The 14,284-nt window shown below is 37.8% G+C and overlaps 1 long non-coding RNA gene across 1 annotated transcript; it reads left to right on the top strand.

Annotated features, from left to right (window-relative positions):
* The first annotated feature begins 680 nt into the window (after positions 1 to 680).
* LOC122068488 lies at positions 681 to 9,548 on the top strand. Its single transcript, XR_006137121.1, has 3 exons — positions 681 to 818; positions 1,840 to 1,905; positions 9,007 to 9,548. It is a non-coding gene; the product is annotated as an uncharacterized LOC122068488 (long non-coding RNA).
* Positions 9,549 to 14,284: the final 4,736 nt, after the last annotated feature.

The following is a 14,284-nucleotide window of genomic DNA, read 5'->3' as shown; positions in this document are numbered from 1 at the left end:
CCAGGAAGGGAAGAATAACCCTACATGTACTTGTGCCTCTTACCAACGGTGTTGGAGGGATTAGAAGAAAAGTGGGCCAAGAGGTAAATTAATAACCTTGATAAGGTTAGATAATAGAATGACCCTAGGTGAGGCCAAAATGAGTAAATAATAAGACCCGAACAAGTTTGGATAGATGTTGTTTACAACATGCCATTACAATTGCTGTTATTTCAGCAAGGTTCATGTTCATGGGCATTTTAGTCATTTTATATGACAATATTTGAAGATGATTTCTTCACTTGAATCATCTCAATTCGAGTTTGGATGAGAAATATAGGATCATTTTCGTATAAACTGTCTGAACAGGACAAGAAACAGAGGTCAACTGGCAACTACCAGTTCATTCTGTTTTGTAGAATTTGACAGGTCTTTTGATGGCAGGGTGCAACCAGCAACTGCCAAATGCAATCGAAAACTATCGGATTTATCCAAACATTCAACTGGCTAGCCGGATCAATTTTGAATGAACAAGGACATATCAGACTTACCCAATAGAGAGCAAGCAGCTACTGTTGGTTTGAAGCGACAACTGCCGGTTCAGTAAAAAAGGTGAAAAAAATAGATATAAAATGTATATTTTAATATTATAAAAGGAGAGGCTATATAAAGGCCATCACCTCCTAACCTTTATTTCTCACATTCTATTCACCCTTTAGTAAGAGAAAGAAAGGAGAAAGAAGAAGAAGAAGAAGAGAGGAGAAGAAGAGAAGGGAAGAGAGAGAAATTGCTGTAGAGATCGATTTGCTTGGGAGATTACCAGAGGATTCAGCAAAAAGGTAAGAAATCTCACCTAGATTAACTTTTAATAAGAGGGATTTTTAGAAATAAAAGGGGGTTTAAAATGATTTGGACTGGAATTTGTGAAAAGAGAGGAAATCTGGAAATTTCAGTAACAACTCAACTATATAGAGTTTAATTTCTCTAAAATTGGTGGATTGAATTGGGAAGGAATGTAATAATTTAATAAATTGATGTGTACACCATAACCGATTCCTATAGAGAGTGAGGATTCTCACTGACTCTCCTTAATTAGAAAAAAATCCATGTGGATGAGAAGAAAATCCATTCAATTTTACTGGTCTAAGGTCTGAAATTTACATGCAAGTTAATTGAAGCTTAATTCCCCACATGCAAGGTGAAAATTCATTTTTATTTCACTGTCTGAGGTCCAAGATTCACCTGCAAGGTGGGAATTGATGGTAGATCACATGCATGGTAAGATTAACGATGGATTTCAAACATGCAACCTCAAATTGAGGGTTTATCATGAAAATTGGTTTTTATTTTACTATTGTAGATGGAATTATATATATGTGAAATGAAATCTGAGATGGAACCTTCATTATTGAAGGCTGATTTGGAACTGGAAGACTGGGTTCCTTACTTGAAGCTCTGGAACAGAGAGTTAATTTGAAATTAGAAAGAAATCCCATCTCAATTTCACTAATTTGAGGATATAGAGACAAATGCAAGAGATATTGAGTATAAATTCCATATATGCTTATGGAATTAAGAATTTATCATCAATTTTGAAGTTAAAATACTGATATCCACTCTAGGTTCATAATTTCATATAAGAAATTGGGTCAAATTGGGGGAAATCTGAAATTTCTACTGAATCCCATGTAAGACCCTAAGGGTTTAAAACGAAATTTGTTAAATTCGACTTGAAGAGGAATTATGGAGCATATTAGGGAGGTTATAGATGATCTTATTAGGGAGGTATTAGGCAGCACTGTTAGGGGTAGATAAAAATTTGCTTGATTTTAATACATGTGTACAATTGTTGATTTTTAGGAATCCCAAATAGCCATGAGAGAGATTCCTCTGCACCAGGAGAGATTGTGGGCCCTGATATTCATGGTGAGTGGGTGCCTTTCTCAACACCCATTCTTTGGTGTGTTTATTAATGTTGAGCATGCATTACTTGTTGTATTTGTGCATTTGCATTGCATTACTTGTTGCATTTGTGCATTTGCATTCATTTTCATCATTTGCATCTACTTGCATATTTGTGGTATGATGGTGGTGAAAACGTGGAAGGAAAGGTAAGTGAGATGGGTCACGTGCAGGTGCCCATATGTGCATATATGGTTCGGATGATTTGTTATGCACCATGTAGAATGTTGGGCTAGGTATCATAACCCCAAGTGCTACACCCCTTGTCCGTAGTGGGTTAGATACAGAGTAATCCCAATAAAAGTGACTACCTGATCAGCAATGCACTGTGAGTGGTACGACATACTGTACCAGTGGTGGATGTGTATGGGTGTGAGTGTGTATGACAGGGTACAACGTATTGTATGCCTGTAGATATAGCGTGGACCAGGATCCGTACCGACACTGGCTGGCTCCTGGCTACGGCGCAGCTTGTATTCTTGAGGCCCAATGTACAGGATAAGGAATGCCACTTGCTTCTGTAGCACATATACCCATAGGAGATGAGACTTTATAATGGACTAGGAAATTTGAACAGTGAAATAAATGGATTCATGAGCATCATTCTATTGTGTGGAGCATGCATTGCATATGGATGCGTATGTTTGTTCTTATCCCACCCCCTCACTGAGCATGCCCATGTGCTCACCCCTCCATTTCTTTGTTCCATAGATGAGGAGAGTAGTCACCTGCAGGTTGATAATTCAGAGCATGATGACGTGGTTATGGATCAGTTGGCTTGTATTTTGGATTTTGCTGATTTGTGCCATGGGCATGACTACGAGGGTAAAACTATGTTGGAAGATATTTTGTGTAAATATTTGTTTTAGAATGGGATGAATGTATATATATATGGAATACTGTATATGTTGTTGTGAATCATTGAATATATGGTATCAAGTATCACATAGAAGCACTGGATGGATATTCCTTTATTTGATTTTATATGATCCGTTGTGAACTCTGATTATGATTTTAGCATATATGGTTGTGGTGTTGTAGACTCTCCTAGATTAGGATCCTGGTTTGGCGGGCTGACTGGGTGCGGTGAGGTATCTAGTGCCGATGCACCTGTGCCATATAAAGGGCAAGGTAGGGTGTGACAATTTGGTAGTATTAGAGCTAACTCTAAGACTAAGTCTGACAACCCACAAGATCTTAGGATCATCTAGTGCAATAGGAAGTAAAGAAATAAAAGCTTCAAGATAAAAGATTAATTATTGTGAATGTATCTGTGTGTGATAGAAACAAGATTAGGATGTTAATGTTTTCTTTTAAATAGAGAATTTTATATATGACCAATGTTGCATTACTCATCCTTGTTGGAAATATTTGTATTGAGCATTGGGAATTGATACGTTATGGTTTTCAAGAAAATTCCTAATATACCACCAAAACGGGTTCAACCTCAACAAAGATCGGGACGAAGGAAAAAGAGTTGGCCTACTACTAGAGCTCACCCTTTAGTGTCTGTGAGTGAAGAAAGGGAAAGTGAGTCGGTATCAGGAACACAAGAATCAGTTCCTGCGCCTACTCCTACAGCATCAGCATCAGTGCCACCTGCACCACTAGTACTTATAGCATAGGATGTGGTAGCTATAGTGACCAATATGATCCAGGGTATACAACAAGGGCTGCAACAAGAAATACAACAAAATATGCAGCAACAACAACAACAACAGCAACAATAGACTAGGATGATTGAGGAAATGGCCACAGTATTACGTGCCAGGGGAATACTAGTTCCACCTACATAAGTAGCACCCTAGACTACAAGTGGGCAAGCAGCTCATGTGGTGCTAGTTGTAGGTATTCAGGCAGGACAACAAGGCTTAGAGAGCCCACCAGCAATACAAGTATGGACAAACACAAGCAAGTTGATGGAGAAATTCTAGAAATATAGGCCCCCATACTTCAGTGGTGTGAGTTTTGATCCATTAGCACCATCAAAATGGGTAGAAAGAGTTGAGAAGGCATTGGCAGTGTTGAATTGTAGCTGCAAAATGAAGCCTATGCCTGGTGGAAGGCTACCAGACCCATACTGTTAGCCATATATCCACATCCCACCTGGGATCAGTTTGTGAAAGTGTTCTATAAGAGCTATTTCCCTATCAGTGTGAGGGATAGGAAGGAGTCAGAATTCATGACTTTGGTTCAAGGACCTAAGTCAGTTTTAGAGTACCAACAGCAATTTGAGGATTTGTACCATTTTACCTCAGAACATATGAAGAATGATAGTGTAAAGGCAAAGAAATTTGAGAAAGGTTTGAGATCTAGTATTGGGGCTACTCTAGTAGCACACTGGCTCCAGAACTATGCTGTTGTGGTTCAAATTGTAAAGTCCATTAAAGACAAGCAAAGGGAAGGCTACCAGATTCAGGCAGCAAGAAGGGCTAGGACAGATAACACAGGGAGATAGTTTGCAAGGTTTGGAAGGGGGAGCCTCTTCTTTTGCCCCAGTGTCCAGACAGAGAGAGTCTAGTGGAGATTTTACCCAGACACAGTTAGCACAGACTCAACCAACAGTTTCTACAGGCCAACTTATCACTGTGAGATGTTATGTATGCTAGCAGCCGGGGCATTATGCAAAATTCTATCCTTAAAGGAAACCAAGTGGGCAGATTGTGGCTTCTTCTTCTGCATCTACCAAGAAGTCACAGGCATCTGGGAAAGTTTTTGCACTGAAAGCCGAGAAAATCGAGGCTGCACCTAGAGTAGTGATGGGTATAGTGCTTTCCTATAATATACCAGCACATGTATCATTTGATTCTAATGCATCTCATTCATTTTTGTCTTCTAACTTTGCTCCAAAGCAGAGTGTGAAATTTAAAAGGTTAGCTTATCAGTTGATGATTAGTACGCCTACAGGATTTATTGTCGACTTAGAAGATGTGTATGAACCCTATATCATTCAGATATGTGGGAGAAATATGATTGCCCACTTGATTTGGATAGATATGAAGGACTTTGATGTCATACTAGGAATGGATTGGCTGTCAGCATATCGAGCTTGTGTGCTCTGTGCTGAGAAGAAGATATTATTCAAACTAAGGAATGGAGATGAGTTTATATATCAGGGACACAGAAAGGAAAATAGGAAGATATTGATTTCTACTATTCAAGTACAAAAATCACTAAATGAAGGATGTGAAGCATATTTGGCTTGTATCCAAGACATTACCAAGAATACTGCTACATTGGAAGAATTAGATGTAGTCAAAGAATTTTCAGATTTATTTCGAGAGGATCTGAGTAGTGTACCCCTAGATAGGGAAACTGAATTTTGTATTGATTAAATACTTGGGGCAGCACTAGTGTCAAGGGCACCTTACAGAATGGTTCCTGCTAAATTGAAGGAGTTAAAGCAACAGTTGCAAGATTTGTTGAAGAAGGGTTTTATTAGACCCAGTGTGTCACCTTGGGGAGCTCCTGTCTTGTTTGTGAAGAAGAAAGACATGATTTGCTGGATCAATATGTGATTGTCTTTATTGATGATATTTTAATCTATTCCAAGAGTAGAGAGGATCATGCAATTCATTTGAGGTCAGTCTTACAGAGGTTAAGAGAGAAACAATTGTATGCTAAGTTTAGCAAATGTGAATTCTGGCTATCACAAGTGCATTTCTTAGGACATGTTGTATCAGCTAGAGGTATTGAAGTTGATCTTGGAAAGGTGAAAGCAGTATTAGATTGGGAGTCTCCAAAGAATGTTAGTGAGACTCGGAGTTTTCTGGGTTTGGCAGGTTATTATAGAAGATTTATTGAGAATTTTGCTCTGATTTCTGCTCCTATGACCCGGTTGACTAGAAAAGGAGTTAAATTTGGATGGACTAAAAAGTGTGAAGACAGTTTTCAGGAATTGAAGAACTGAATGGTAACAGCTCTAGTCTTTGTTATTCTAGATGGTACATCAGGTTTGGTAGTATATAGTGATGCATCAAAACAAGGTTTGGGATGCGTATTGATATAGAATGGTAGGGTAATTGCTTATGCTTCAAGACAATTAAGAGATTATGAGAAGAATTATCCTTGTCATATGACCTGGAGTTGGCAGCAGTCATCTTTGCATTAAAAATTTAGTGTCACTATTTGTTTGGAGAGAAATGTGAAATATATAGTGACCATAAAAGCCTAAAGTATCTCTTTACTCAGAAAGAGACACCTGAAGATATAACTCATGCTACTCTTACTATTAAACCATCTTTGTTTGAGCAGATCAAGGAAGCCCAACCTAAATATGATGTGTTGAGAAAAACCATATTTTTTTGTAAGGAGGGGAGAAACTGTAACACCCCAAATCTCACCTCTTTACATTGGTTGTGAATAGACAAGAGTAACAAATTGGAGAGGCCAACACTAGCTTGGTTGGCAGCAGTGGAATGCCAGGAAGGCAAGAATGACCCAACATGTACTTGTGTCTCCTGTTAGCAGTGTTGGAGTGAACAACAAGAAAAGTGGATGAAGAGGTAAATTAATAACCTTGATAAGGTTGGATAATAGAATGACCCTAGGTGATGCCAAAATGACTAAATAATAAGACCCAAACAAGTTTGGATACATGTTGTTTACAACATGTCATTACAATTGCTATGATTTCAGCAAGGTTCATGTTCATGGGAATTTTAGTCATTTTATATGATAATATCCGAAGATCATTTCTTCTACAAAATGATATAGCATTGAGTTTTGAATCCAACGCAACTTGAATCATCTCAATGCGAGTTCGTACAAGAAAGATATGATCATTTTCATATAGACTATCTGAACAGGCCAAGAAACAAGGTCAACCGGCAACTACTGGTTCAGTTATGTTTTGCAGATTTTGATAGGTCTTTTGATGGTAGAGTGCAACCAGTAACTGCCGAACTTATCTAGAAATTCAACCAGGTAGCTGGATCAATTCCGGATGAATAAGAACATATCAGACTTAGCCAATAGAGAGCAAGCGGCAACTGCCAGTTTGGTAAAAAGGGTGAAAAACAATAGATATAAAATGTATATTTTAATATTATAAAAGGGGGGGCTATATAAAGGCCATCACCTCCTACCCTTTATTTCCCACATTCTATTCACCCTTTAGTAAGAAGAAGAAAGGAGAAAGAAGAAGAAGAAGAAGAGAGGAGAAGAAGAGATGGGAAGAGAGAGAAATTACTGTTGAGATTGATTTGCTTGGGATATTGGTAGAGGATTCAGCAAAAAGGTAAGAAAACTCACCTATATTAACTTCTAATAAGAGGGATTTTTAGAAATAAAAGGGGGTTTAAACTAATTTGGATTGGAATTTTTGAAAAGAGAGGAAATCTGGAAATTTCAGTAACAACTCAACTACATAGAGTTTAATTTCTCTAAAATTGGTGGATTGAATTGGGAAGAAATGTAATAATTTAGTAAATTGATGTGTACACCATGACCGATTCCTAGAGAGAGGATTCTCACTGACTCTTTTTAATTAGGAAAAATTCCATGCGGATGAGGAGAAAATTTATTCAATTTTACTGTTCTAAGGTCTGAAATTTACATGCAAGTTAATTGAAGCTTAATTCTCCACATGCAAGGTGAAATTCATTTTATTTCACTGTTTGAGGTCCAAGATTCACCTACAAGGTGGGAATTGATGGTAGATCACATGCATGGTAAGATTATTGATGGATTTCAAACATGCAACCTCAAATTGAGGGTTTAACATGAAAATTGGTTTTTATTTTACTATTGTAGATAGAATTATATATATGTGAAATGAAATCTGAGATAAGATCATCATTATTGAAGGTCGATTTGGAACTGGGAGACTGGGTTCCTTACTTGAAGCTCTGGAATAGAGAATTAATTTGAAATTGGAAAGAAATCCCATCTCAATTTCACTAATTTGAGGCTATAGAGACAAATGCAAGAGATATTGAGTATGAATTCCATGAATGCTTATGGAATTGAGAATTTATTATCAATTTTGAAGTTAAAATACTGATATCCACTCTAGGTTTATAATTTTATATAAGAAATTGGGTCAAATTGGGGGAAATCTGAAATTCCTACTGAATCCCATGTAAGACCCTAAGGATTTAAAATGAAATTTGTTAAATTGGACTTGAAAAGGAATTGTAGAGCATATAAGGGAGGTTATAGATGATCATTACCTGATTTTAATACATGTGTATAATTGTTGATTTTTAGGAATCCCAAATAGCTATGAGAGAGATTCCTCGGCACTAGGAGAGATTGTGGGCTCTGATATTCATGGTGAGTGGGTGCCCTTCTCTGCCCCTAGTCTTTTGGTGTGTTTATAAATGTTGAGCATGCGTTACTTGTTGTATTTGTGCATTTGCATTGCATTACTTATTGCATTTGTGCATTTCCATTCATTTTCACCATTTGCATCTACTTGCATATTTGTGGTATGATGGATATGATGGTGGTGGAAATGTGGAAGGAAAGGTAAGTGAGATGGGTCACGTGTAGGTGCCCATGTGTGCATATATGATTCAGATGATTTGTTGTGCACCATGTAGAATGTTAGGCTAGGTATCATAACTCCAAGTGCTACACCCCTTGTCTGTAGGGGGTTAGGTACAGATTAATCGCAGTAAAAGTGACTACCTGATCACAATGCACCGTGAGTGGTAACGTGCTGTACCAGTGGTGGATGTGTACGGGTGTGAGTGTGTATGACAGGATATGACGTACTGTATACCTGTAGATATATTTATGATATGGGGTTACCTTTTAGGGGTTAGCCAGTGTGGACCGGGACCCGTACCGACACTGGTTGGCTCCTGCCTGCGGTGTAGTTATATTCTTGAGGGCCAACATACAGGGTAGGAATTCCACCTGTATCGGTAGCACTTATACCCATAGGAAATGAGACTTAGTAATGGACTAGGAAATCTGAATAGTTAAATAAATGGATTCATGAGCATCATTCTATTGTGTGGAGCATGCATTACATATGGATGCATGTGTTTGTTTCTATCCCACCCCCTCACTGAGCATCATCACCATGTGCTCACCCCCCATTTCTTTGTTCCATAGATGAGGAGAGCAGTTAGCTGTAGGTTAATAATTTAGAGCATGATGACGTGGTTATGGATCAGTTGGCTTGTATTATGGATTTTAATGATTTCAGCCATGGCCATGACTGCGAATGAGACGATTGTGCATATGGTGGACAACAATATTGAGGACTGATGTAGTTGATTATCCTTTTGGCGTATATATGTGGACAGTGGTGGAAATCAGTTTTTGTTGATATAGGTTGGAGGGTAAAACTACTATTGGAAGATATTTTGTGTAAATATTTGTTTTAGAATGGGATGAATGTATATATATATATATGGAATACTATATATGTTGTTGTGAATCATTGTATAAATGGTATCAAGTATCACATAGAAGCACTGGGTGGATATTATCTTTATTTGATTTTATATGATCCATTGCGAACTCTGATTATGATTTTAGCATATATGGTTGTAGTGTTGTGGACTCTCCTAGAGTAGGATCCTGGTTTGGTGGGCTGATTGGGTGTGGTGAGGTATCCAGTTCCAGCGCATCTGTGCCATATAAAGGGCAAGGTAGGGTGTGACATTTGATGGCATTCAAAGATCGACATCCGACCTGGTTGTGGCCCCAACTCACAGCCTTATCTGAGGAACTAATGGACGCGGAGCTACCCAAAAATTCTAGCATCCCCATCTTCGTAATGTATGATGGAACAACTAATCCATACGACCATCTCCTATTTTATAGCTTAGCTATGACTGTCTATGGGAAGTCAGATGCCACCCTTTGTAGAGCCTTTGCAGCATTCTTAAAAGATGCAACAATCCTGTGGATGTCAAACTTAAGGCCTTAGTCCATCTGAAGCTATGATGAGCTGACAAAAGCATTCCTCACTCGATTTCAGGCCAACATGAAGCAGCGATAGACCCCTGCCAATGTAATGAATGTGAAGCAGAAGCTTGGTGCACCTATATGAGAATTTCTCACAAGATTCACAAAGGCTACCTTAGAATTAAACAATTTGCTTGACGGTGTGGCGTATAGCTCTCTGTGCAACGCTATTACCTGCCCAGAACTGGTCCGATCCTTGGCACTCAACCTACCTGAAACCATGCTCGACCTACTATGAAGATGTAATCAGTATGCCAATATGGATGAGGTGCTGGGAGCAAAAGGATTAGTTGATAAGACTGATCAGTATGACATAGACAGAAAGAGGCCTCAGAGGATTAAAGACGATGACCGAGAATAGAAGAACTGATCAGATCGACCATTTGACTGAGCTGATGATGCCGAACAATATGAGCTAGATTGGTCTAGGACAAACTTGCTACTAGAAATCTAAGATAAAAAATACCTTTGGTGGCCAAGGCCGATGATCGCAAAGCAGAAAGAGAGGAACCCTAACAGGTACTACAGATACCACCGGGATCATGGCCACAACACAGAAGAGTGCAAAGCTTTAAAGAGCAAAATTGATGAGATTATCAAAGCGGAATACTTGAAAAAATATCTACAACAGAAGTTTGAGGAAGGTTGGTGCAACCCTGTGAGGTAGGGCCTAGCTAGAGAAAAGGTAAGCCCAGAGAGGGCGAACCAAAAAGTACAGCCATGGGGCAAGATAGTAACAGACCAGCCGGACCAACAATCCTCACAATAATGGGAGGACCAAGAGCAAAATCTATCAGGAAAGCCAAGGCTCATGCATGAGTCATCTTCACTACTGAGCAAGCACTCAAATGTGCCTGAGTCGACCCATTGTTCACTTTCTCAGACTCTAACCTGGAAGGACTCAACTGGCCTCACAACGATGTGATTATCCTTTAGTTGGTCATCGCTAACCGACCATTCCATAGAGTGCTAATCGTTACAGGAGCCTTCGTGGATCTCATGTCATGTGAAGCATACCAGAAGTTGGGTTGTAATACCCCTAATTTTTCTTTGACTTAGTCCAACCCTGACCTGAAGTGATGAGTCAGCCGATGACGGGACAATCAAAGTCAATGTATGTAATGGATGATGTGGTGGTCAAAATGTAAATTTGTTAACAAAAGTCCAAGATTCTTTAGCCTTGTCATCGCTCTATTTTTGGTAAGTTTTAAATGTTTTTGAATTGAAAATTCCTGTTTAGACTCATACCTTTTATGGTAACTATGTGGTGAGGCATAACTGCCTTTTTGGTTGTTGGTCAATTATGGAAACTCCTATTTTTGCCTTAGAATTACTTACCTATTATAAACCATATTAAATATGGTATTTTATCTCCCCACCTCACATTATTTCCTTAGTTGGTTTATATACTTATGGTTGATTTTCAAACCACCCTACCTATGATGGGACAATCAAAGTCAATGTATGTAATGGATGATGTGGTGGTCAAAATGTAAACTTGTTAACAAAAGTTCAAGATTCTTTAGCCTTGTCACCGCTCTATTTTTGGTATGTTTTAAATGTTTTTGAATTGAAAATTCCTTTTTAAACTCATACCTTTTATGGTAACTATGTGGTGAGGTATAACTGCCTTTTTGGTTGTTGGTCAATTATGGGAACTCCTATTTTTGCCTTATAATTACTTACATATTACAAACCATATTAAATATGATATTTTATCTCCCTACCTCACATTATTTTCTTAGTTGGTTTATATACTTATGGTTGATTTTCAAACCACCCTACCTATTATGTTAATTATTCAAATTCCTGCAATTATGATTTGACACCTAGATTAATATCCTTTTAATTATACTAACTTAGTGATTTTTCCCCCTTCCTTGTGAGATTCAAATCAAGGAGGTAAATTGATTATCCTTTTTTCCTTTCTTATAAGACTCAAATCAAGAGGGAACAAATGATCAAATCAAGGGGGCATAAAGCATAATCAAGGGGCATGTGGGCAACACTTTTGGCATCTCCTCTTGGCCTTGCTAAGAAAATTGACAAGGGAGAAAGCTGATTGGCCCTTAAAGATTTTATTCCTTCTTTAAATTAGAAACAGAGCTTGGGAAATAAAAATAAAAGAGGGTAGGATGGCAACCTCTCACAAGGTTATAGATTTTGAGAGAGAGAGAGAGAGAGAGAGAGAGAGAGAGAGAGAGAGAGAGATGGCACACCCCCATCTTTTTCCCCTCTCTTTGTGATTCAAGTGAGAAACAGAAGAAGAAGAAGAAAGGTTCAACCCCTTCCCTTGGTTTTGCTTGATTAGGAGGGAGACGTTCGTTTAAGACCCTATACCTAAGGTTTTTTTGCCTTCTATGAAAGTTTTTGGTAAATGGTTTAATACACTCTCCACAAATGGTTTTTTTTTTATTTTTTATAAATACTAATATGTGTGTATATATATATATATATTAAATTACTAATTTTTTTCTTAGAATTATAAATTTATTTCTCTTGAAATTTCTATCTCTTTGTTGGGTTTGGTCAGTTAATAAGAAAAGCATATTAGAAATTCTGATTTATATTTATTTAATTTTTTTTTGGATTTGTGATTGTTACATTATGTCCCTATGTGGATTTTTTGGATGATGTATGCTATCATTGAACACATTTTGTTTGTACGAAAACCTCACTATTGATTAAGATCACAGTACGGTGTGAGCCGTAGTATGGTATGGGATGATACAGTGTGTTTTACGCCTTACAAGAATCAATGGTTTGATTATAATATCTTACTTATGTGATGGATGTGGATCATGGTCACAGTACGGTGTGAGCCGTAGTACAGTACGGGGGCACATGCCATTCCTATATGTTTGAACTATTATTGAGATTATGAATTATGTGAATGGGTTAACACACTGATCAAGGTCATAGTATGGTGTGAACCATAGTATGGTACTGGATAGTAGTGTTAAATTTCATTAATCATGATTTGTGATATCTATTATTGTTTGAATGACTTGTTAAATTTTTTTTTTTATTTTCATAATAGTTTATATTTCATTTAAAAGAGAAAACTTTATTTCTTTTGTTTTCAAACTTGTGTAATTTGTGATTTCTACCATTTACATCCCCAAAAGCTTACCCCTTACAATATTTCAGATGATGGGATTGAATTTAATGGAGAGGAAGATGGAGAGCCTATTGCATACCTATGGTCTAACAAGGATGAGAGTGGCTTTGACTTGGGTGGAGGCTACTTCTGATTTTTTGATGATTCTATTTTCTTTAGCATTTTCTTTAAAGTCTTTTGCAATTTTTATTTAACCTTTATTGTCATTTCATTTTAAACCTTCCTATGGGGGAACTGTGTGATACCCTACTTTCTAAACCTGTTCTAATTACCCGGTTGGTTTGGTTTAGTTGTGCATGATCCGAACCTGATCGAGTTGAGTAGACTACCCTATGGAATATGGTAGCAAGGGTGACTTTGAACTTGGGATGGCCGGACAAGGCTGAAATAGTGCCTAGAAAGTCCGAGTGCCCAAGCCATGCACTTGCACCTATCACAAGGTCATGTACGGACAATAAAGGTACGTATCCATATTTTAGGATGAGTACATATTTTAAATTGTACCGGGAGTGAAATACGTTTTTGGAGCTGAGCCCCATTGAAATGCCAATTATTCGGCTAAGTACCGATCGACTGGTGGGTGGTCATAGGTGGATCAAACCCACCAGTGTGACCTACCACTCTGGTCATTAGATATTTGACCAAGTATAAATAGCATTTATTACTTTTTCTTTTCCCTTATTTATTGCTTTATAAGGTGGGTGAGAAAGTAAAAAAGAGAGAGAAATGAAAGAAAGAGAAGGGAAGAAGAAGGAAGAAAAAAGGGAAGGAGATGCTCGTTATGTGATGCCGGGGTTAGATCTTTTGAATCCGACACCAAAAAAGTGATCCTCATCTCGAGATCTACAATTTCAGGTGAGTAAAGGCTATATTTCTTAAACCCTCAAGAAACCCTAAGTGAAACTCTATGATTCGGGTAGAAAACCTTCAAATCTTGTTAATTCCACTTGAGAATATGAATCTAAGGTTTAATGAAAGACCTACATGTTGTTTTGAAGATTTTAGAGAAAGAAATCGTAAGATTTGAAAAGCATTTGGTAATTTCTTGAGCTAGAGAAAAGATTTGGGATTTTTGAAGATGTTCTTAAACAAATAGGTAAGATCCATGCTTAAGACTTTGAATCGACCCTAGATCTAGGTTAGAATCATAATATGGGACCTTAGATGTGTGGAAAATATGGTCGAATCGACTACTTGTGTTTTTTCCAAGGTGGGATGAAGAATGGAGGTGAACAGAAAAATCTATGTTCTGATTGTTGGGTGCCCTGGAAGTGGTTGGACCCACCAATCCGGAGC

The sequence above is a fragment of the Macadamia integrifolia genome, unplaced genomic scaffold (assembly GCF_013358625.1).
Source record: "Macadamia integrifolia cultivar HAES 741 unplaced genomic scaffold, SCU_Mint_v3 scaffold402, whole genome shotgun sequence".
In the NCBI taxonomy this organism is placed as follows: domain Eukaryota; kingdom Viridiplantae; phylum Streptophyta; class Magnoliopsida; order Proteales; family Proteaceae; genus Macadamia; species Macadamia integrifolia.
Note: the sequence above shows the minus strand (reverse complement) of the source record. Positions and strands in the feature narration are given on the sequence as shown.